Source organism: Polyodon spathula, chromosome 9, assembly GCF_017654505.1.
Source record: "Polyodon spathula isolate WHYD16114869_AA chromosome 9, ASM1765450v1, whole genome shotgun sequence".
Classification (NCBI taxonomy): Eukaryota; Metazoa; Chordata; class Actinopteri; order Acipenseriformes; family Polyodontidae; genus Polyodon; species Polyodon spathula.
This window is the reverse complement of record NC_054542.1, coordinates 47,645,113-47,666,427: the sequence shown is the minus strand read 5'-3', so window position 1 is coordinate 47,666,427 and position 21,315 is coordinate 47,645,113. Positions and strand designations below refer to the sequence as shown.

Sequence of the window (21,315 nt, the reverse complement as noted above, 5' to 3'; positions counted from 1 at the left end):
TCTCCCTTGCATCCTTGCAGGCTCTACCATGATTATGGAACTGCTGTGCCCCTGTTGTTTTTTGTCTATTTTTAGTAAACTAACTTCTTCAAAGGCAAACTAATTAAACAAAATGTGTGCGTAGGCAGCCATCAGAAAATCCATCAGGCACAGTTACAGATTGCAAACCAGGCACAGTCACAGATTACAAATCAGGCACAGTCTCAGATTGCAAATCAGGCACAGTCACAGATTGCAAATCAGGCACAGTCACAGATTACAAATCAGGCACAGGTGCAGATTACAAATCAGGCACATTTACAGATTATGAATAAGGCAAGTTGCAGATTACAAATAGATCTGTGTCTATGTCTGAGCATATTCGTCTGATAGCGCACATTGCCATGCCAGTTGCCCTGTTTGTTAAATTGCTGTGTTTTGACTTGTGTTTCAGATTACAGTTCAGAGAGACAGCGGCTTGGATGTGAGCTCTCCTAAACATGGAAAGGTTGACCACAACAACATTCCGCATGTTGGTGGCAATATGTGGGCCCGTGGAACAGGTTGATAGTTGCTTAGATATACACTCTCATCTGGCCTGCACTTGCAGGCACATTAATAAGGCTGTCTTGCTATTCACGGGACAGTTCAGGTGACCTATTTTTTTCTTTTTAATGTAATTGTTAGAAAATATTATACTGAATAATTCGACTGAGATGTGTGCACATGTTTATATGAGTAGGTAATGTTACAATACAGCCTCAAGGTGCAAAGCATACATTGTATAAATAATATGTTATTGCTTTGTATAAGACATGACCTTTATACAGTAAGTAAAGAAATACAATAGTTTGTATTGTTGAGAAGATAACATTGGTAAGTGGGAGTGGTATGTGAAGGGCAAAGAACTCAAGTGATAATAATTTCTTGAGAAAGGAAATTAAGATTTGAAGTAGTTCACTATTGGAATATTTCAATAAAACACAGTAGAATTACGGCAGTACGTTTGTAAAGCCAGAGCCAGGAGCTGGACTAGGGCCTGGTGTGTGAACAAAGCAAAACCATCTTCAGTTCTATAATCTAGTCCATGAATATAACTAGCTGTGCAAGCTGTAGATTTAAAATGTTAATACAATTTACCATATGGCCCCCTTTGTTAACAAGAAGTGATGTACTTTATATCAGGAATTGATGCTATCCCTTTCAAACCTTTTGTGTGTCCTCAGTATGCATTCTTATGAAAAAGGCTGAGACAATTGCTGCTTTCACACAGTATTGTTGACACACTGTACTTACAAATCTCTCACAGAAACATTTCAAGAGACCCGTTTGAGGTCATTCTTCTTTACCTCAAGGATCATTAGTATGCACTGTATATAATACGTGTGTACAGTATAATTACAATCATGACAGATTGTTCATAAATCATCAAAAATGCAGCATTATTAGTACAGCATGTTAACATGTCTGAATTGCTGTCAGTTTTGATTGTTGTAATCCCAAGCATGCATGGCACATGGGTGCTGAATGATGCGATTCATACTGAATGTCTCTCGGAGGTTCTGAAAGGGCTTTACAGTTGCCTTCATTCACTGGGATGAAGGCTGCCTCTGTTCTCCACAGCGTCTCTGAACACAGAGCATGGACTGTCTCCTGCAGCAGAACTGCATCAGCCCAGGCCAGCTCTGCACAGCCTCTCCAGGCACTGCTGTTCACTTGAGTCTGATACCCATTGCTGGCATTTCACAGCACAGTATAAACGAACACTGACTTTATAAAAAACAGTACACATTGAAGCTTTATTAAAAGAGAAGGATTTTAATAATTAAAAAAAAGGAATATCACTTGACAGACGTTTACTGTTAAATTACCTTTATAAACCGCGTTTCACATTAAATAGAAGCCTTTCTAAATTAAATAAACAAACCAATATTAATCACCGTAAAGGTAATTAAAGGGCTCACTTTTCTTCAGCATACTTTACCTTAGAGGTTAAACATTGTTATTGTATTTTATATATCTTGTAAGTTGTTAGGTTAGTTGTAAACCCACTGCAACCAGCTCCACCACTGCTTCAATGCTGCAATGTCAAACACTGTTTCAGAAGCTCCCTTCATCATTTCAGTTAAGTCTACCGGCACCCTTCACTTTCACCTGTCACCTAAAATGGCTGCCATATTGCATTCATGCACCTTTTTGCTTTGTGGCTGATAAGGGTTCAGTAATACGGTTTTGTTTTTTATGCTCTGGATATATTAATGATACAGACCACACATGTTTTTAAACACTGCGTAGGCTATATATAGTTCATGTGTGGTCTTGCATAATCTCCACGCCCTAGTCTTGATGCTAAACCCATTCAACTTTATTTCCTATTAGGTGTAATTTATGTTTCTACCAGTGCATGTTGAAATTTGGGAATATTTGTTCCTGAGACCACATTGTCCCATTTCCTGTGACTTGTAAGAGGCGCCAAAACTGAAAAACAATTCACGAAAACTGTCAAAATGCCAACCATTTAAGAACCATTCCAAAAATAATCCAACAGAAAGTGTTGTGTTCCTGCAGAAATCCTGTGTGAGTATATCTCTTAATTGCCCCTTTTTTTCAGTTGGTTGCAACATATCAGATTACTGCACTTGCATTAAACGGTAGTAGAATTAGAAAGAGCAAAATTCTCAGTTTGAATTCCTGCCTTTACCTTTGTTGTCTTAAGAGGCTGTGTACTATAATCATCAGTGGCATTATGTCTTTTAAATAGGTGGAAGAGAGGGGGGATTAGTTCAGTATCACCTTCCATTATTTTGCTTGGCTTATTACAGAGACAGTCATAACAGAATAATGCATTCATTTAATGAAGAGGAACGAGAAAGGAAAACAGCTGTATGGACAAAGGGCTGGAACCATCAACTGATTAGTTATCTGGCTCGGTTTCAGCAATGAATCATTCATCTCTTGTGCAAACAATGACTTATCTACGTTTGTAAGTATGTGACAGAACACCTGCAGCTTTGTGTTGCTTTCAACTCCACTGTTACTTGGCTTGGAGTTTTCTTTTGGTTTAAAAAAGAATAGGGCCTCTTGAAAAGGTAATCGTCCCTCATGCCACGGTGCAAACTTACAAGAAAACAAGCCAGGCTTATTAATTCATCTTGTTTTGTTCTTGTTTCAGGTTGAAGGAAATTCACATGAGTGAGTACGATGCGTCCATGTATGAGGAGTTCTCTGGAGCTGTGAAACAGCAGGTGCAATCTCTGCGAGTCATCTTGGACAGTCTACAGGTAACATCTATCTCTGACCTGCTGCCTTACCTGCTAGCATTATATACATGCTTCAAGGATTGCCTCTGTGCATCAACCAATCAGAGCGCTTGAAGCATCTTGCTGCTGGCTTATGCTCCAGTGCCTCCAGAAACAGCTAAAGATAAATGTGTAATTACAAACTGTTTAAAAAAAAAAAAAAAAAAAAAAAAAAAAAAAACACACAGAATTTGGTTAATTTAATTGAAATGAAGTATGTAATCAGTAGGGACCTCAATCAAGGGTTCAGAGGTTACATTAAAATATAATTTGTTGGTGTCCGTTTCTTAAGTCTTATACCGTCTTTGTATTCTATTTTTCACTGGTAGTTTAAGATGTAGGGTTAGACAAGCTACCTACCCTTTTTTTGTTTTTCAAATTGTGTTTTTGTTATACTGAGAATGTATGTAGGAAACCCCTGTGGAGCAAATATTCAATATTTTCAACATGGGCCTATAAAATAAAAAAGTAATTCAAGCTGTATGGGGCATTATATCTTTAACTGACATCTGCCTTGAGTCAAAAGGGAATTGTGCTTCTCTGAGAGAATCGAACTGGACCTCTTAGTGCACAGCTATTCAGAAATGAAAATGAGAATGTCAGGCTCAAGGAGAAAGTAATTACATTCATTAGACACAACAGTGTATATAATTAAAGACCTTCAAAATATAAAAATGATTTGAATGCAGGATCATGAAACGAAGCACTCAGCTTCACTTTGATGATTATACTCTACAGCAGCTTCAACATAAGAAAAGGACTGGATTTAATAAAAATGAAATAGAAGATGAAGAGAGCAGGAAGCACGTGAGCTGTTGCATCCCTTTTCCTGATAGCACTGATGAAGATTAACAATACCACAGTGCAGCTGTGATCTACCCAGGAGATCCAGGGATTGAACTCATGAGCCTCTGGCTTCAAAGTTGAACTCCTCCAGGTGACATGAAGGAGCAGCTCTGACAAGCAAGAGTTTCATACTGTATAGTCACATTCTCCTCCCTTTATTATCGCACATCCAGGGTTTGTAAGAGGTCATCTTCAGTCTCTTACCCAGGAGTTATCTGGCAATGCTTTAACTCTTCCATGCGAGTCAAAGAAGCAGCTTCCAAACTGGTAGGAGACATCAACGATCCTGGTCTTCACATTTCCCTCCCCTTTATAACAGGTCATAGAAAGCAACTACACCTTGCTTTGATAGTGTCCCCTGCTGCTGTGAACTGATACAGATAACCTGCTAGATAAATGACAACATTTGGGTCTATTTGCAGAGACAGTGAAGCATCCAAAGCTGAAAGTGCTACATAAAAAACAAGGTGCTGTCTAGCAGATAATGTGTTGGAAGATACCACGGGGGAACCTGATTCGCTTCTGTGGTCTATGAGGTTTGGGATGCTAGAGGTTAAATACACTAGAATGGGCTTGTCATTAAATCAGATAGCAGACTTGATCTCATTGGGATAGCAACACAAGCAACTAATCAGAATGTCTAGACCCTGCAGGCACATCAAAGCCTGTCTTGGAACAAGCTTTCTGTAAAGGATGTTATAGGTGAACTGAAAAGTGGTAAGGCCTTCATATATTGTCATGATAACTCAGAACGCAGTGCTGCGGGGTCCTGAGGCGAGCTGTGAGAAGAGAAAGAGCAGGTCCTCCCCCAGTGCTTCACAATTTACTTTGGAACAGATTGAAAGGAGATTACCTGATACAGAATCCCACAGGCAAGGCTTTCCAAAGGGATTCAAGTCTAAGAGATGTCTGAGGTTTCATTGAAGACAGAAGAATTAGAATTCATCAGTTACCAAAAAACAGGAAACCTTGACTAAATCTTAATAGGGCCAGCCCTGGGGCCGCTAGATTTACTTTATGAAAGTATATTTTAGATTTTACTTTATCTGCTTTAATAAGTTGATTTGTAATATGAAAGCATTGTCCTTTCTTTTCCCTGTGTTGTAGTTGTCATAATATTGTAGCATAACATGCCGTAACTGTTCAGTTTAGTTGTTAGGTAGAGTCCAGATGTCTGCTCAGAGACTAGGCAGGGTTTGCCTTGTTGCTGTAAGGTGTTGCTGTTTTGCACACCTAAGGGTCCAAAAAAAGTTTGTTTCTGTACTTTTACTGATTTACCAAAGTAACAAAAAAGAGATACAGTAACAGACCCATAAATGATAAATGTTGATGTTTTAAGTTTGTAGAATGTTTTTGTTTGTTTGTTTCTGTTACAATTAATAGATTGTGAGGGATTTTCATTTTATAAAAGTTTAGGTTAAACCAATAAGCTAAGGGTTTTTTTTTTTTTTTTTTTTTAACTAACATTTAATTTGTTTGAAACTGTCATTGTAAAGTTCCAAGCTGCCTACCATGTTGCACAGGCTGTTGTAGACTTTTACAGGTCCAATGCTTGATACAGCAAGGTGTGTCTCCTCTGCCCTGTCTGACATATCAAGTTAACAAGTAGCACAGTTTTTCCCATGTCTTTGTGCTAAAGGCCAGTTTCTGTTATTCGGACAGCATGCCTTTTATATTGAGGAAGCTATTGTGTTAAGAGCTCTTCAGATGGCAGACATGTGGATATAGAGACCACACAGCAGTAATGGCTGGTTCAGCAGGTGTGTGAGAGCTGGATAGCCCAGCTGCAGGACACCTTGTTTTCTTGTTGCACAGAGAGCTGTTGAACAATGTTTTGTGTAGCGATTGCCCTGAGTTGTGTGTGTGTGTGTGTGTGTGTGTGTGAGTGAGTGAGTGTATGAGTGTGCATGTCGGACCACCAACACGTATGCAGCTGGCCCCCTGAATGGAAAACCAGGTTGCTATAGCTGCTACTGTTGATAAAACTGTCACTCATCTTAGGATGTGAAAGATAAGTTTTAATTAATTGAATAACATTTTTGGAACTGTTCAAAATGCCAGCATTGCTGTATTGAAATGTTGGTTTTAGTTTGACACTATTTTGATGGAGGTAACACAGGTGTGCAGGTGTTTTTGTGTGCATGTAAAATGAATACTGTGGTTACCACCACACCAGTGCAGTGCTTACCCAGCACCAGTGGTTACCATAACACCAGTCTGTTTGGGAAGTTGGTGGTTCATTCATGGCCCAGCTACCTGTGCCACACTAGCCAGGAACATGCTGTTCTAGTCTAGATACAACAGATGAAATGGAAATAAAACCAGGCGCAGTTAGGGGGTTGTAAGTGCCGCTATCAAGCTGTATTTGAGCTCAGGAAGCAAAATGGTGATTCAGCTTTTAACATTGACATGGAGAATGTGTACTGCAGGCTGATATTCTTATCATGGGCTGAGGTGTGTAAAAAAAAATACATTTATTTTGTGTTGCTGCTGAAATATTGAATATCATTATTATCTGTAGTTGTAGTGTCACTTTGCAGGACAATCGTTCCTGCTCTTTCACCTGCTGTAGAATCGTTGTTCTGAGGGGATATTTTTATGCAGTGGGCTTCTAGTCCCTGTCTTGCATTTTGAAAGGAACTACAAATCAGCCTAGTAAAAAAAAAGAGAAACAAGCATTAAACTAAGAACAAGTAGGAAGGTGTTATTTACGTATTTTTAAAAGCAAATAACAAAAAAAAATCTATTTGGGCTTTGTGTGAGTCAGGCAACAGAAAATGTCAAATTAGTGAAATGACAAGATACTGCATGTCTGTTATGCACAGCTTTGTTGCAAATAAGACCATAAAACACATTTAAAAGCTGTAATAAAGGAAAAAGTAACTGCAAATGGCAGTTTTGAAGTGTAAACATATACCTTTCAGATTACAGAGGGTGTTTGAAATGTACACAAATGTCCCCCGGCTATCATAATGTTCTCCGCTTGCGCTCTGTCTCTCTCTCTCTCTGTACATATTTATTTATCCAGTCTATTCATGAGTATTTTCACCTTACAGGTCCCAAGGACCTTGTCATTAAAATGATTATTTGGATTTGGAAAGAAATAAAGAGAACATCCCCACAGAAGCTTAACAAATAGCATGAAACCCGTAACAGTGATCCTCCCATTTAAAACATTTATTTTGTACCGTTTAATATATTACTGTAATGAAAAGCAGCACAGTCCCTTGTTGCATATGTGGCACTGAAACTCCTGGATCCCTATGAATTTCTTAATGGCGGTGCCTGCAGTGCAGCATTGTCAGCTTGATTGAGTGCCGTGCAGGGCTGGTTTGATGTAATATTAAAGACATTCCTTTGAGAGGAATTTCAATTTCTTTAGTTAATGTGTGCACAGCCATGGAGACCTGCGTTGTGAAACCCTGGAACAACAGTCCTCTTTGTGTCCCCTCCCCCTTTAGCTGTAAGTATGGAGAGGTGACCAGGGACTGAATCACAGCCTTTTCACTGGCATGGTATTCCTGACACTGAGCTTCCCCGTAATACAACAAAGAGAGTTCACCATATGAAGTGATGATGAAGGCGTTGAGAAGTCAGGCTCCAAAAAAACAAACCGCTTCACACCAAGACAAGAATCCAAAATATCGCACCTCATTGTTTATACATTATTTTTTTTCTTTTCTTTGACACGCCTGTGTCCAGTTCAAAATGCTACCAGTATTTGATGTTGAATCAGATTGATGTGTGATCTTTTTTTTTTTTTAAACAGATACCCTCTGAACATTATATGCTGGTACATGGCAGAACAGACAAAATACATGTTACAGAAAAAAAGCTTTTTTTAATGTGACTGTAAAATTGTAAACACAGACAAACAAAATTCCTCTATGGGTCATTGTGGTTTGTAAAGTGTTGCACAGATTTAGTTTGCTATCAGTGTTTCCAAGCCTTATCTTTGCCTGCATGCTGATGTCAAAGAGTAGCTCTATGTGTTGCTGTTGCCCAGGCTGGAGCAATGGATTGTTTTTAAAATCGTCAACGTTTGATCCCTGTCTTTTACAAAATGCGTTGCAAAAAAAAAAAAAAAAAATGTAAATCTTTGGTTATTAACTTGCTTTCATTGAAATGTCCAATGGGGACTGGTTCTGTTTTGTTTTGTGTGATTGTGTAATGGAAATGTTTATCAAATGGGTTCTGGAAGTTCTTTCCTTGTTGAAAACCTATTCAAATGAAAATGCCACATGCCTATAAAGATATGCAATGCATGTGCTGTAATTTGTAGTTACACATCAAACCCCCCTGAAGAGGCTGATAGCACAGACACAGCACTGTAGTGAGAGTGTTGGAGCAGGAGCAGCCCCACTTCACTGGTACATTGCCTGTCAGGTGCTGGCATAGGAATTCCAACATACATACCCAATATTCTTTCAACTGTGATTGGGCTGCAGCCAACTTGTATGATCATAAATGTCGTTGAAGAGAAGGCAGTGAAAGGTACAGCCGATATAATTCCCCAACATTTCCCCTGGGGTGTGTATCAGCCTGCTGTTACACAAACGCAGCAGTGGAGAGAGGAAGACATGCATTGTTTATGTTTGTGATTCCAGGCTAAACGCAAAGAGAGGCAGTGACTGAAGAACCAGGCCCTTGGGGAACTGGATGACACCAAAATCACTGATGGACTGACAGGAGAAAAAGCCATCTACAGACTCAGAGGAGAACTGGAGCCTGAGGTGAGTTCACAAGCATGGGCTTGATGCACCCTGGCAATGATACATACAATTCCTGTATGCCAAGAAATAGATTTGTAAGGCCTCAGTGGTTTATATGTATATCTACTGAGAGAGTTAAAGAGCTCTGAGTGTGTCTCTGCCTAATGATTTATTTGGCTTGATAATGAGCTGATAGAATTTCAGTTTTCAGCAATATATATATATATATATATATATATATATATATATATATATATATATATATATATATATATATATATATATATATATATATATATATTGTTAGGCTTGGCATTCATTGTGAAGGTTTGACAGAAAACAGACACACTGGTCAAGTGTTTTTTTGTTTTTTTTAGTTCGTATTTAATTTTATTGGGTGCTTTTAATTCTCCTATTAGAGTAGATAGTTCAATACTTTGACAGCTTCTATTCACAATGTTAAGTATACAGCTTGAGATCCTGTATCTCCTGTGCCAAAAACAACTGACTGGTAGATTTTGACAGAAAGCAGACAATATGCTCAGTGGTAAACTCTGAGCAGCATTGCGTTATTGGCAGCGGGCTTGGAGCAGATCAAATTTAAATGGGAAATCGCATGTAAATGAACTGCCATTCCTAAAGATGTATATCAGAGAGAAACAGTAACCTTTTACGAGCCAGAGGCTGTGGCTTCCATTAAACTAACACATGCTGAGTTTTTGTCATTAATGAATTCAGAAATACAGATCTGCAGTCAAAATATATCGTCTGTCCATAAACTAAACAGATGGCAGTGAGATTAATGTTGATTTTCAACTACTAACTGTACAGTAGGCAATAAGATGAAGATTAACTTTAAGGCATAAAAAGAAATCTCCAGTGCAGAACAGCCGGGAAGCTCTCAGACCTGATCTGCTTTCATAGAGAAGTATCACTTGAGAGCTCATTTCTAGGCTGTCAAGCACTGTCACTTGTTAATTGGTGATGTGGGTAGATCAGCGAGGATGAGGAAAGGGTTATTTAAGGTGGGATTGTTGTTGTAACCTTGAGTTGAATAAGCTTACCCGTTCTATCAGAAAATAGGGGCCAGCTGTTTTAGAGCTTACTGTGTTATTAGCTAAATCACAGCAGCTCAACCTTTTCTCTTAGTGCCCTGCTTTTTCCATTAGTTGGGCTTTGATTAGTAGTGCAGACAGTAGAAGGGAGGGCCTGGAATGTTTGCCTTGTATGTATTCTGAAGCTCCCATATATTCAGAAGAAAGGTTTTGGCACAGGAAAGGTTGTTGCATTGTTATTGATCTTTCAGACATGATTTTATAGTTTGGAGCTGACAATTCTGATGAACGAAAGTAGAATTTTGGCTGAAGTTCTTTCCATGCAGTGTGATTGGAGCTGCTGTAGCCCACCCTGAGTGCTTTACCATTCAGACACTCCAGTGCAAAACATACCAGGACACTACCTCCTCACAGAAGCCCCCTTGACAATGCTTTGAATTTTGGTCAGAAGCTCTTAATATTAAATGATGTGATCAGTATGGCTGGACTGGCTGGTATTTGCAGCAGCACTTAGTGGATTTTTGCTGATTCAGCTGGGAACCCCGCAGCAGAAGCCGAAGCACTTGAGGTTGTTGGCAGATGTCTCGGGCAGCATGTACCGCTTTATTGGGCTGGACTGCAGTCTGCATGCTGATGGAGGCTCCGGAGACCTATGAGCACAAGTTCAAGGTGACCGCCCCTGTCCTGTACTGTCTGGATAATCATTCCTTACACCAGCCACTCCCCTTCTATAGCAACGGAAAATAAGTCTCATTCATTCAGAAGATTTAGCCAGGGGCTGTTACTTACTAGCTTGAGGAAGTGCAGTGTCATTTAGTGGGCCTTATTGTTAGCAACTAGCACATAATAGAGCTGTTTGAGGAGAAATGCCACAAATGAAACATTTTCATAATTCTTGGCACTAAACATTTTTTCCTTCAAATCCATGACAATTCTAAGGATATAACTTTACAGAAATGGTCCATGGATTGTATGTTTCCAGTATTACAAGTTAGCATACATTAGAATAATTCACTGATAAAGGCATTAGCTGAAACGCTTGTCTACTTGACTTAGTTTCTCAAAGGTTTTATCTCATGCATTAGACAATATATGACGAAGGCACTTCTATGTCGAAATGCTGGTGACAAGCTTTTTTTATGAATTAAAGATATTTTGGAGCGCAATTGAGTGTGCGGTTCTCTCTTTCTCTATATTGATTTCTGGCTTCAGCCTTGTGAACTTGCACCTCGTCTACTTCGGGGTGCATACCCCTTTTTCTCTTTTATTTATTCTATTGATTTTCTTTTCAACCACAGATAAAACAGGGAACCGACAATCGTTCAGATGAATAATTGTAAATGCTTCTTTAAGGGAATTGAAAATGTAACAGTAGTACCTGTTGCCAAGTATTCTGCAGAATGGTTGGGTTTTTTGACAATATCAGCTACAGTGTTATACGATATGTTTTCACTTTTATTACATCAGTCCTTCCTTCTTGTGGTAACTAAATAAGGCAACAACACTTTGCTACTAAAGCTTCCACCCAAACAGTTTAGAGGAACAAAAGCCCGTGGTCACCTTCTCTAAGGAAGCTATGGGAGGGGTGGCAGTGTGGTTTGAAGTGTTGTCATGAGTACTGCTGGTGGTGGCTAAGAGACTGAGTCAGATTCATTCATCTACATGGAACAGAACACGAACTCCTTTCAGCCTTGCAAAGGCTTTTCATCCAAGCAGTGAGCCTCCTTTCAGACAGCTGTGTGTTTGACAGCATGGTGGAAGAATTGAATGGGGGAGAGCATTAGGAAGCCAGTTGGCCTTAATTTAACGGAACTTACAAAATCCCTTTATATGTTTATTAAATCATATCATAAACCATTTCAGATGGCAACTTATAAAAATTTCTGAAGCAACATTTAACAATACCCTACGCTTTGCCTATTATGGCTATCATATTATCGGCATGTAACTTTCTCATTTCCAGAGTATAATGCAAATGCTAGGAGATGTTGGCTTCATCAACAAATTTAACTTGTAACTGATGCTACTGTCAAACCCTCAACACCGACGTATGCCTTAACATGGCTGTCCTATTGCAGTCATGTGACTGTTAGGCTCCTGCGGTATAGAGATGGTAAATGCTGAGCCAGTGTGTGTATAATATTTATTATACGTCACATGCCCAGTGGAACCTATCAGCAGCCACTACACTTGTAATTTTGGTGGCTACCTGTAATTATGCTGATATTATTGCACTCTTTGTATGACAACTAAGCAAAGAGTGTGAGAAAAACACACTCGCAACTTGATTAGAGGTAGCCACCAAACACTTAGAAACATACATTTAACTGTATCTCTCTGCTACATGCATGACGACCAAAAAAACAACAGCCTTCAACTAGCAGCTTTGTCACTGTACAGATTCCCATAACGCTTCTGTAAATAGCAGCTTGGCATGGTGGTTCAGCCAGTGACTTCTTTGAGTTTGTATTGCAGATTTGTAATGACTGACGAGGTGTTTGTTATGTAGCTGAATCAGTATTAATAGTACAGCTATGTATCCAGTAGCTGTAAATGTCTGGCTGTTAGTGATAATGCTGGTCTCCCAGTCTGGAAGCTGGCTGCAATAGACAGTAGCTGGCAGTGCTCTTATCAGACATTGTCTGGGTTCATTCATTATCTTTAGATCCTGAAGGAATTCAAAGCACAGTGCTCCACCTGTAGCACTAAGCCTTACCCAGATGTGAGTTTTTCAACACATGCTATCACTGCCATTCTCTAACAAGGCCAATTCCATACTGTATCAATGTGATCAGTAGACCACGCAGTGAGCTGGATGATGGTGATGATGTACAGAGCATTGAAATAAAGCGTTTATCTTCTTGAATAAAGACATCATGCTAGGGTTTTGGTTCAAAATGTAATAGAAGCACGAAACAAATTAAAATGTATCGGTATGAAGCATTCCAGTTTGCTAGCGCCAGGTTTCTGACATACTGTACGTAACTGTGTGATCCCCAGCCACTTTCCTCATTGGTCTGCGTTGTCTTAAACAGTGTCTTTGGTCTTTGTCCTCCTCTTTGTGTCATGGCAATGCACATTCTCTGTTTGCAAACCTCCCTGATCCCATGCCATTGCTCCACCTGTGGATGTGCTGCTACTGTGCAGCTCGCCATGTTGAGTCTGTGGTGACCAGCTGCCAGAGCACAAGCACTGCTTCAGACAGCCAAGCCCACTGCTGTGCATGAAACTCTTCAAATGATTTCTGAACAAATTCATCTTTTCAGAAGTCAGGGGAGGAATTGTGTTGTTGTTTTAAACACTGGTTTAAATTCACAAAACCGTTTACTCCAAAGTGCCTGCAGGTAAAAGAAACCCTGGAATTACAGAACGATACAGGAGTTACAGAACGATACAGGAATTACAGAACGATACAGGAATTACAGAACGATACAGGAGTTACAGAACGATACAGGAATTACAGAACGATACAGGAGTTACAGAACAATACAGGAGTCACAGAACAATACAGGAATTACAGAACGATTACAGGAATTTAGTGCAGGGAGTTGTAGGTATTTCTCAAGTTGTGCTTTTCTAGTTTTGGTGCTCTACAAAAAACTGAGCTTATGACACTTAAGAGTAACAGGCCTCACTGGACATGGTATATGATCAGTGTTTAAAGCAATCTGTCACAGGTCCTCTCCAGTTAATACTTAGATAACCCTGGATAATTCCTAAAACACATTATTGGCCTTACTACTTTTTTATCTCTCTTGTCAGTGTTTATTTTTTAGTGATTGTTTTCGTTTGTTTTTCTCCTTTAAGATTTTTGAATATGCCGACAGCCATTTAACAAAGCTTGTAAACAAAGTCTCATGATAGTATATTGGGCCATATCACAAAACCTTAGTTCTTGAGTTATTCAAACTTTTTAAGTCTTAAATAAAGTTGGATATTCGTTAAACTGTTGTCGGCTTCTTTGACAATAGTCTAGAAGAGTTTCTTATTGGAACAAAGGTTTATTTAATCAATTAAAAGAGATTTTTAAAAACAGCTGTTGTACCTTTGAATATAGCCTGTTGTAGCAGCTCCCTTAGAAAGGGTATATTACTGTATTGTGATTCAGCATCTCAATCAAGCTTGCTTGAGACCAACGTTCTGTAAGATGCAGGTATTGCAACACTAGAACTGGAATCATTGAATCTGAGTGAAAGAGAAATGCGTGACCATTCTGTGACAGCTCTCGGCTGGTTTTTTGTTTTTTTGGGGTTTATTTCAGTATGATATTGTGGGGCACTCAGGCGATGGCTTCGACGTTGAGCTGGTCAGATGTGATAAGATTCTGAAGAACAACAAAGAGAGATTAAAGGTTCTCAATGTATATCCCGTAGCTCAATAGCATTGGATTAGTCAGCTGTGGGGTTCAGAGCCTGGGGCGGAGGGTGGACTGATCTGACACAAGGCACAGGGAATGTAAGCAAGCGATTGTTTAGTCAGCCACAACAAACACTCCACCAAACAAACAGTGTTCCATCCACGCTTTGTGTGGGCTAATCCAGCTCTTCTTTACAATACTTTTATTTTGGACTCTCCCTTCTAAAAGTTTCCCATAGTATAAGCATAGTAAAGTTTAATAGAGCATGGTAAATCATAGATAAGCACTGTACAGCCCAGAGGGGTATGGTACAACAGTGCATTAAGAACATAAGAACATAAGAAAGTTTACAAATGAGAGGAGGCTATTCGGCCCATCTTGCTCATTTGGTTGTTAGTAGCTTATTGATCCCAGAATCTCATCAAGCAGCTTCTTGAAGGATCCCAGGATATCAGCATCAACAACATTACTGAGGAGTTGATTCCAGACCCTCACAATTCTCTGTGTAAAAAACACATCTATGGTAAATGCATAGTATACATGGGGAAAGCATAGAAAAACTGCAGATGGGTTGGGAAATGATGATATTCTCATTTGGGGTACTGAAGATGTTACGTCTTAGTAACAAGACTAAGATAACTGATAACTGACAGGTCTATCTGACAACTTATCTTTTCCATGGCTCTTGGGGATGGGTTCGCCAAAACAACACACACTGTAAACTGAGTTTAACAATGACCTGGTTTATAATGAGCACTGAATATGTCCGAATACCAGATGGATGGATGGTTTGATTGTCTGTTTGCGTTTGTCTTTAGACGATGCATGCCCATTCTCAGTTCTGTATTAGTTGGGGACTACACCCTGGAAGACACCGAGCATACAGTGAAAGGGATTGCCACAGAGGAGGCGGATGAGTACTTTGTTATAGTACTGAGTGATGCCAACCTGGAGAAGTACGCCATCAGCCCTGATCGTTTCGCACAGGCGCTCACCTGCAACCCACAAGTGAACTCCTTCACTGTATTCATCGGCTCCCTGGGAGATCAGGCCCTCAGGTAAGCAATTCATCTTTGTTGGATTTGTGCATTACTTTCTAGTCACTGTAGAAATTTTACACAAGCTCCAGCACAGTGGGACATGTTCACAATGTTGTATTGCACAAATAAAGCACTGGGTATATTTTCAAGCCATTCACAGAGGCCTCGGACTGGATGGTAAATATGATGAAGCACCCACATAGGGAGTGTAGTGGTCATTGTAGAGTGTATTTCACTGTCTGCTGTATCTGCTGAGATGATAATCAATTTAAAACTATGAATGTAAAGGTAATATAGTTACCTTTGCGCTTACAAAAATATTCAGCGTAGTGAAGATTTATCTGTGGAAATTGTAGATTTATTTGTGGAATTTGCATATTTATCTGTGGAATGTGTATATTTATCTGTGGAACTTGTATTTGAATTGTTTAATTGTCTTGTATATTGACTCCTACTCTGGATACAGGAAAGATCAGGAATATAACCCCCATTATCACTTCACTACAAGTGCATATTGACACTGCTAAATATGCATGGACGTTTATAATCAGATATTCTTATCTAGATTCATTATTCTTTCATTTTCACCATTACCTAAAATGATTAAAGAAATGAAATGATGCGTGTTGTTTCACAGGTTGTATGTTGAGCAGTCTGATGTTCTCTCTACTCCTGTTTTGTCATGGACACTGTGGTTCTTTCACTTAGTGGAGCCATCGACAATAATGAATTCAGTCCGATCGAAACAAAGCCATTGTGTGCCTGAAAGGGTCTCGGTGACACACTGCTTTCAGGCCCTGCTGTTTTCCCAAGGTCCACCGTCACACAGTCACGGCTCCATGAATGACATGCATTGTGCCGGCTATTCAAAAGCAAACACTTCCCTTCTTAAAAGGCCTTAAAGGTTTTTTTTTTTTTTTTCAGCCAGCCGCTGGCTACATCATTTGCAATGTTAATGTCCTTTTCCACCCCCAGGCTTCAGAGGACACTACCGGCAGGGTGATCTTTTGTCGCGATGGATGCCAAACAGATCTCACAAATCCTGCAGCAGATCTTCACCTTCACCATGCTGTCAAGTGCCTAAGAGTCGCTGCTTTTCCAAAGGGCCCCAGCAGCCATGCACGAAGAGCAAGCCAGCAAACCAAGGGCGGGAGTGAAAAGACGTCCTGACAGTGCCTGAGTACTGTGAGGGAGCTCTTATCCATGTGATTGTACCAGAAATTGGAATCCTGGGACAGTGATCCCGACATTCCCTACCGGATTGCACATGCTTGCTAAAGACCACGGCTCTCGGGATGTTTTCCATGGCCCATCCGTATAAATAACATAACAGTGCTCTTCCTTTTCTAATTGGTGGTGGTTCCGGACAGATAATAGGACAGTTTCCATTGGACCCCTTTAGGAATCCGGCACTCAGTTTAGAAACCTGCAACAGATAACACATCAGAAAGTGCTTTAAAGAGTAGGGCCTCAAATGGTGTGCCTGAAGCAAGCGACGAATCCAATCCAAACTGCATACAGGTTGCATTAGTTAACAAACAGAAGCACATGCATGCATTATTATTGGTTTGTGGTTGTAATGTATTTCAGTGCAGTACCTGAATAGTACAGTAAGCAGTTTGTTAGTGTGTTTGGTAAACAAGTGTTAGAGGTAATTAAAAAATCATTGAACTTCCCATTCCTTTGAACACCGGTAGGGCTGGCATTACCCTAGTGAAAGCAGCCCCCGAAATGCATTCTTTCTCTTGAAAATACTGGAGCAGACCTATAATTAGATGTCAGCATCTGCCTCAAGTCTCAGTAAGTCTCAGTAAGTCTCAGTCCAATTCCAGTGTAGGGCAGCTGGGTCAATGTCCAGCCTCTCTGATTTAGGGCTATTTAGCACACACAAATAATGAGTTAGGGATATTAAGCACACACAGATCATGATTTAGGGGTATTAAGCGCACACAGATCATGATTTTAGAAGAAGAGAGAATGAAATGTGTGAAATGTGTTTCAGTCGTTTGCAGTGGAACAAAAACATTTTTAAACCTTTTGATCTAAAGTTGTAGCTTTTTAAATCACTGTTTGTGCTGCTCAGCTGCTTTTAATCCTGTAGTGCCCAAACCATTTTTTAAATGAAAAAAAAAAAAAAATTTACCAAGTAGATTCTGTTTCTTGTATGTATTGCAAATGAAAAGTTCTGGCTTGTGAGGCTGGATTAATAAAAATGTAGTATAGAGGGGTGGCTAAGCATTGTATCATGTGTGAAACAGAAATGGGCATAACAGGGTACCTTTTTCTGAGGAAATAGTATGTGCTCAGCCAATCATATAATAAAGCTGGTATGATCTCATTGTTTGCCTTTGTGTTTCCACACATGAGGCTAAGTCGTAGGAACAGGCTGAGCTGCACATTTCCTGGTCACTTGAATGGCTGCTCAGCGTCTTGGTGACAGTAGAGCCAGCTAATAAGGGTTTAGTATTTCACAAAGCATGCATCATTTGTTAGGTGTACAGATCTGCATGTTCTCAAGACCCTTAACATATAAATATTGTTTTGTTGTGATGGTTATCCAAGGATATTCTCTCATTGAACAGAACACAAATTGCGGGGATTTAAAAAGAAAAAGAAAAAGAAAAATGACATTCACGTAAAGTTGATTCAGGTTATATTGATGAAACGCTTCAATCTGAGTTTCAATTGTTCAAGCGACACATTGTTAACTAGGAAAAAGGGAAAGTGTTGTTCCCACAAACACCACGGGTGCATATTTCAAAAAGAGAGGTTTGGATGCCGTTACACATGTGGAATGCAATGCAAGTAGAGATGTTTTGGCTAGAGTCGTATAGTTAACACAAAACAAAAAATGCATGATATGAAAACACTGTGTTTTAAATAACTTGGAAAGTACACCACAGTGACCATCAGAAAGCAACACCTACTACAGTAGTTTTCTACTGGTCTCTTCCAGAAACCCCACCAAAGAGTATAACGGAGGCTGCCAGCTTTGTAATCCCATTCGATCTCAACACAGGACAGTGGCACAGATATTGATGGGTGCCAGTCATTAGTATTGGAAAGATAAATCCCAGGACCACACTTAAAGTTCTTCATTATAGCAACAAAGAAATGACATCTGACACCTTACTGCAGTATTCCATGGCTCTCAATATGGCAAAGTATGGCAAAATGTGGTCTTACCTATATGAGCTAAAATGTAAATATCTCATACTTGGAGAGGCTTGCTGCCAGCAAGCAGGCTTAAAGGAATATCTTGCTTGCATCAGGTTTCATTTTTATTAGTAGTAGTATTATCTGACATACCATTTGTCCCAGCTGAGGCTCAAACCCCATGAATCCTGGCCAGCAGAATGTATTTGATGCATGTGAGATTGCACGGTAACATTCACAGAATATGAGCCGAGGAATTTCTAAAATAATGGACATTTTAATCTGAAATGGCTGTTGTGACGGAGTCCAAAACTCCCTAAAGGGGGGGTTGCAACAAGAAATGTTTTTTTAAGTTGGCTTCAAAAAGCACCACTGCAGTGTGTGTTTGTGTCTGAAATGAATCCATTCTCCGCTGGTCTTCCTATTTAAAAAAGCAAACGAGCTTTATTTCTCTTGCGAACTCTAAGCGTTTCTCAAACTGACACATGGAATTTAGCAGCCAGGCATCTTGTACAGTAAGAAAACATTTTATAGAATTTACTGGAAACAGAGAAACTTTTTAATAGCTTATCTGTTATTTTTTGTATTATTAAGAATTTTACCCAGTTTTAATTTTTTTTTTAAAGGCATTAAATGGTATGAAATAAGTGTTTGTAGCGCATGCCAGAATGTGGGTTTAGGTTATTACCAAAATATTTTAACCATATCAAGGGGATCGAGCATTTGACATGCAATAACTTTAATTATACTTTAATTAACTTTAATGAAGTAATAATTTTGTAAAAATAACACTCACCTTGTATACCATTTGGAGGCATTGCCATGTGCTATACACAGGATGTGCAGTGTGTAATTGAGTGTGTATCATGCTTCACAGCCACATGAATACTACTCAGTCTATTACACTTTGTACAGTGCTTGCTGAATCGATTGTTAATGAAACTGCTCAGTGATGTGTCCAATACACAGGCAGCACATGGGGTGCAATGAACGGGAACAGAAACACCAGAACAGATACACAGCTGGTTAAAGCAGATTTTTTAGACTCACTTTGTTATATATATTTACAGTAGGTGTCACATCTGTAGATAATTATTTTCACATCTGTGTTGAATTACACAGTTTAGGCACTGTCCTCCCAGTTAATTCACTGTTTCATTCTGTAAATTATGAATTGTATGGTGAAGCAACACGAGATTTGCCATGAAGCCCATCCAAGGAAACTCTGTTAAACCATACAGGATGTGGCGTGCAGAAAGAGCACTTGCTAAAAAGAGCTTTTTTTTCAGAACTCGAGTCAGATGAGTTTCTAAAGTCACCATGCTGACGATGGACCTTTATGGTTGGGAGTAACCACTCTTCAGCTTTGTTTTTTTCTCCCATTCAAGCACTGCTTCATTTTCTGGACTGGACCGGCGTGACGCCCTTCACTGCTTCAGTAACACCCCTCATTGCTGTCTCCTGCAGTTAAAGGGGCTGGAGGTGGTGAGCTGATCTCTGACTCCAATCCACTGTGTGGGTGGGACCAGCAGCAGGAAACCTTACTGTATTTGACGCTCCAGAGCTTTGTACTGCGCACTGGTTTTGAGTTATTTTAGCCACCACTCAAAAGTGGGTATAATCCGATCAAGATTGTGAGGCAGGGTTTAGTTACTCTTTCAGGGGAAAGCCTCAACCCAAAGTGAGCATCAGCACAGGAACCACAGGTTACATGATGCTGAATATTGAAACCGTTTTGTGTTCTCATGCATCACTGCTGATTAATATAGATCTTGATGGGGTAACAAAGGTGTTGGAAACAATCCAGACTATTTAGCAACCAAGAGCTCAACACCACATGTCCGGTAGGCATCTCTCTAATTCGACAGGGTGTAAGAAAAGGTCTTACTGCTGTCTCATTTATCTATTTATTTTGCCCTGAACTGATGCTTTTTTCAGCAACATCCTTAATTACAGAGCAACTGGCAAAGGTGTTATTTTCTGTAACACCGTGTTTTTTGAGCAAAAGAAAGCAAGCTGAGACAGCAATAGTAACAAGAAAAACAGATATGATGATACATTTTAAGAATCGCCGACATCAAAATATACTAGCATATGAGGAAAAGTTGAGCTTACACAATGAATATTGTTGCTCCTGTAGAATTGAATCCTTGGCACACAGACAGCCTGCTTATTGTGTTGTAATTCAGTGCTGTTTTTTCCACTTGCTTGCTAATTGAAGTGTTAATGCGGGGTTAATTTATAGAAGTTGCTTTTGTTACACTCAGTCAGGGTTCTTTTGATATAAATATTTGCTCTTTCGACTCAGGTACAATGTTTCAGAGAATCTAACGTGAAGCCACTTGCATTAGGTTCACCAGCTTTACAGTGTCTGTTTCTTTCACATTGTAAATCTACATTACAGCAGCGTGTTTCATGCTTGACTGTGTGTTTTCACTGAATGAACTAGCGTCTTGGGAGTTACTGTAGGCTAGACTATATGAGAAATGTTGAGGTCGGTATAGTCCATCCATTGTTGTCTGGTGTATATTTGCTAATAGACTTGTGCACATGCTGCGCAAGTATTAAATCAAGTGAAAGCACACATCGGCAGAACCGCTTATGAGAAGTGAAGGTCAGTGGGCGTCCTCCGATCTGACCACTGGAGGACAAGCTTGAACCCATCAGACGCCTGGCCACTAAGAACCAGTCCCAGTGCAAGACTTCCTGTGGAATCTCCAGCGATCACTGGTTTTTACACTGCAAGGATACAAACATGCACCCTCTTGACTTTATGACTTGCCTCTGAACACCACACATTACTTGACCAGATGAGCCACCTGAGGACCCTACGGGGTGTTTGTTCAACCCACACGGGGCAGTTGTGAAATG

The 21,315-nt window shown here is 39.7% G+C and overlaps 1 pseudogene; it reads left to right on the top strand.

The window, feature by feature from the left end:
* LOC121321107 overlaps positions 1 to 19,150 on the top strand; it is a 93,310-nt pseudogene extending 74,160 nt beyond the window's left edge.
* The last annotated feature ends 2,165 nt before the right edge of the window (positions 19,151 to 21,315 follow it).